This window comes from Limulus polyphemus, unplaced genomic scaffold (genome assembly GCF_000517525.1).
Source record: "Limulus polyphemus unplaced genomic scaffold, Limulus_polyphemus-2.1.2 Scaffold2108, whole genome shotgun sequence".
Classification (NCBI taxonomy): Eukaryota; Metazoa; Arthropoda; class Merostomata; order Xiphosura; family Limulidae; genus Limulus; species Limulus polyphemus.
In genome coordinates this window covers 1-4716 of record NW_013667718.1, presented here as the reverse complement: position 1 = coordinate 4716, position 4716 = coordinate 1, and the positions used below count along the sequence as shown (strand labels likewise).

At 30.9% G+C, this 4716-nt stretch overlaps 1 long non-coding RNA gene across 1 annotated transcript; it reads right to left on the bottom strand.

Moving 5' to 3' along the window:
* Positions 1-2052: 2052 nt before the first annotated feature.
* Positions 2053-4653, bottom strand: LOC111087401. The gene is made up of 2 exons (XR_002612104.1): positions 4474-4653; positions 2053-2723 (listed from the first exon to the last, which is right to left on the bottom strand). It is a non-coding gene; the product is annotated as an uncharacterized LOC111087401 (long non-coding RNA).
* Between the last annotated feature and the right edge of the window lie 63 nt (positions 4654-4716).

Sequence of the window (4716 nt, the reverse complement as noted above, 5' to 3'; positions counted from 1 at the left end):
TGGTTTAATCAAGAAAGGACTTGTATCGCTGAAGTTCCTCGGAAATAATTTCTACCGGAAATGAACAAACAAGTAGATACGTAAAAGTATGTTTAAAGTAGCTATATACTCACACACATGAAAAATTTCTCGAGCCAGTTATTGGGAGCACACGTACACATAACGAGAAGCGTGCTCACTAGAATAAAAAAAGTTTACATGACTCAAGCACCTGTTGGTACCTAATCTTGCTCAATAATTTAAAACAATGCAGTGACTTGTTGTTATGTTCTGTAATTATGAAACCAGCTATACTAATAGAGAAATATGATGTAGTCGGAATGCAATTATGTGACTAGTATGTGTTTACGCATTAAAATATGCGGAACTCTTGCAATTCCCAGAACCCCGGTTGAGAAGCACTGGTATTCAGGGTAACTCGTATAATAATAACTAAAATCAATTGTTCCACGTGTTCTTGGTATCATTGCAGGACAGTTGTTTTACGTCCTACTGTGCGACATATAGGCTAGCTTTGTAAAATCAGTTTCCAACCATTTGTGCTTAAAAATGGAGTCCAACTGCGGATGCTAACGTCTGATTCAGTTTAGTAGGAGATATCCTACAACAGTGATTAACAAGAACCAACAGACACTGGTCATTTGTTTATGCTGTAAATCGTAGGCTAAATCTGTGTGCTAAATTTCAGATATTTATGAAGATCCTTGAACAGTTGTAGGGTATTTCAACAATTTTTTATGTCTACAAATTTATGAATTAAACCTGATTTTTACGTACACCTATATATTTTTTTCAGTATTGTGTTACAGTAATTTTATTACCAAAAAGAAAGGTCAGGTTAACTATCCAATCATCCTCGTCAACTAACAAAGCTTAACAATAGAAGCTATGCATATTACTTGTTCAAAACAACTGCCCGCGCTCAAATTTATCCGTTACTAGCCCTGCCACGTAGTGACTAAAGTTCAGATTATATATATTTTATGTACTAGCTTTTTAAAGAACGGTTGTCACTATTAACTGTTATAACCTTCCCCAGTTAAAAAGTAAATCAATCGGTTATGTAACAATTTCCGTTTTATACATCTTAGAGGGGTATTAAAACAGCAACGATTATAAGCTAAATCCTACGTTTCGAAATAAGTCAGTTGATTAACTCTTAAGCTATTCTTCAAACGCGAAAACGTAGAGTTTACTATCTAAATTATTATTATCTTTTTTTTTTTTTGCCTTTCAAAATGCTAAATAAATCTCTCACTGTCAGATTCAAAGAATCCTTATCACAATTTAAGATATAAAGCATAAAAACAATTAAAGGGTGTAAAGCTTTATAAATTAATAAAATGTTCAAAACGTCCCAGTTTCATTTAAAAATATGTTTATATACACACGCACACACGTTATATTGTTAAAAGTGGCAAAATGTTTCCAGACAAACTCCCAAGGGTCAATTTGTGCTACCTTATTTTACTTCTTTTTCATCTAATTGTAGCTTTCTTGTAGAATTCTTATGTAGAAAATTAATTTTGTATCAAACCCAAATATAGAACGCTGATAATATTTCATCATATTTTTTTCGAAACTATAGTTTGATTACATGTAAATCACTAGATTCGATTTTAAGACTAACCTTCATCATTGGTTCCATACAAGTATCCATCACACAAAAAATATTCAGTTAGATAATAAAACAATCATGACTGAAAATGAAAAAAAAATTAATAAAGGTTATTTTTTAGTAAATTGATTAACATTTTGACTTGTTTGTGATATTTCTAAAATACAAACACTTGGTAAGAGTTGAAATGATAATCCACACAATGCTGTTGAGTATTTCAGTTAAGATTGTCATCATTTCTATTTTAAGGCTTACAGAAATTTGAAGCATATTGGATGGATGTAATTTTTTAAAGACTGATGAATTTTTGCATCTTTTATATACTGTATTGAAACAAAATAATGACTGTTTTCTAAAAGCTTTTTCATCTTAACAGTAATACGCTTATTTTTATACATTCAATCAGCATTGAAATAATGAGAGTGACAAATGAAAGTGTTAATACTTTTCTTTTATCTGCAAGTGTTTAAATAACAGCCCAACAACTATCACAATATATATAAAGAGTTGGCTACAAATATTTATAATTTGTAATTAAAGTGGCATATACTTATACAAAAAAACTAAATTTCATGCACTTATTTTCCCCCCCTTAAATGACTAAATTAAAATGTGCAAAAAAGTAAATAAATAAAGGCTGCATATATATATATATATATACACATGTGTGTGTGTGTGTTACTTATTTGATTGAAATGTGTGTATATATATACACACACCCTGCACTTATTCAAACTTTGCTCCACAGGCTGACTTCACCTTCTTACTTGAGGGATTGATCACACTCAGTTTTTTTTTACGTACAAATCCCTTGCTGGAGCTTTCATTTTTACTTTTAACATGACAAGGCAAGACAGGCATTTGAAAATTTACAGAACCACTGGAGTTCTGATTTTTATCTTTCAACTGTGTCAAACATTTGCTGGTTTCACTGATTTCATTAGCAAGTCGAATCATCAAAGACAATCGTTCTTCCCAGAGACTTTCTGAAGGAATAATCTTAATGTTAAGTTTGCAAGTGTTAATTCCTTTCATTAACCTTAATTCTACTGCAGAATCTTCCTCTGGTATAATCTTAGTTATCTGGGAACTGCTAAGAATATTCCTGAAAAAAAATTAAAATTAAATATTATCCAACGTCTTCAGTTGCTGTCAAAAATCCAATACTTTTATTCAGTAATTTTTTTTTAGCAGAACACATACACTATAAAAGTCACCAAAAGTAAGTTTTTGAAAAAAGTTAGTGTACATTTAAAAAAATAAGTTTATGAGGTTGAAAACAATTTAAGTTTACAGGTACTGGTTACTTAAGAGCAAACAAGCATTTAACAACAACAGTATATGTGTATGTTTGTGTAACATTAAAGTAATATAAAAGACATGAAGTAGAGAAACTCAGCCATTTAACAATTTATGTGAACTTTCAATCTGTCAATAACAACATAAATGTGACAAAAAACACAAAATAAATCACTGAAAGCAAAATACATGTACATTATTTATCATTGATAATCACCATTTTTACTTTTTTCAGTTCCCAAAGACATTTGTGTAAAAACATCAGTTTCATTTATTTCCAATGTTACACTTAATAAAAACATTTAAGTAAACCTTCACCACCTGTTTCTTGTACATTATCTATGCAATATCTGACAAAAAGAAAGCCACTTTTATGCTTCTGTTAAATAAAAGATGTAATGTTAATTTGTAATCATTCAGTTTTAATGAAGTGAGAGAAGAAAACCAGAATCCCACACTGTAAAACTGGTAAGCATGTATAGTCACAGCAAGGTAAATGCTGCCATTGAAGGAAGTAGGATAGCACAACATAACACAAAATGTCACAACAACAAAATCTCACCATTAAAATAAACAAGCTATGAGTGAGCACATATATTCTCTCCTGAAATATCAGAAACTACTATATATTACCAGACACCTGACACATATTATCTCCTGATGCACCAGTAACACCTTCTAAATATTACAATACACTTGACACATATTCTCTCCAGAAATATCAGTAGCAACTTCCAAATATTACAATACACCTAACCAATGTCATAACTATAAAAGATGGTCCCCCCAATACATATATTTTTTTCTATAATTGTACTTATGATTTTGGCTGAATAGGGCCTTCCTACAATTGTACAGGCTGTGGGGGCATACTTATGCCACTACACCAAACACAAATTCTCTCTTGACACATCAGAAACAATTTCTAAATACTACATCACACCTGACACATATTCTCTCCTGAAGCATCAGAAACAACTATCAAATATTAACAAACACCTGACAAATATTCTCTCCTGAAGAATTAATGACATATTCTAAATACTGCAACAAACCTGACACATTATGTGTATGGCATATTCCCTGGATCTCAGTGTTAGGTAATAAGTTGTATAATAATATTTTAATAATTAGTACACTATAATCAGAAAATTATTTATTATTATATTGAAACAGTCACATTCAATTGTAGATTATATATTTTCTCTGGTACAATTATTAGGAGTAATGTAATAACGAAATTCATTCACATGGCTCACGGAGACTGTGATATGTATTTATCACCATAATTATCATATACACACGCATGTACATACGAAATCTGACAGCACCGCATCTTCGCATAAATTAAAACGATATGTCGTGAACTCTCAAAAATTACCTAAACGCTGAAAGTGTATAACAGTAAATTTAAAGTTATTTATTAGACTGTGAGGTTAAGGTATAAGTTTGTGACTGCAGGTCCTCTCAATCTCAAACTCTAGGAAAATACTATTAGTAGTAGTGGTAGTACAGTACAGATACTTTGCCTTTAGTTCAACAGTTAGACTACGTACCTTATTAAAATCAAACAAAGATTTTGATCACCTATTGTTATATGCACTCTGGAAAAGTTCCTACTTGATGCAATTGCTAAATTACGTAAATACCAAATTTGAAAGAAAACCAAATTCTTCGGAACTTTAATATCTCAATTTCAATCGAACCATCCCACAAATACAATACAGTCAACTCGAACGTAAGGATGCGTCACCTACTGGTTGTCAACAAATATATATATATATATATATATATAGTCG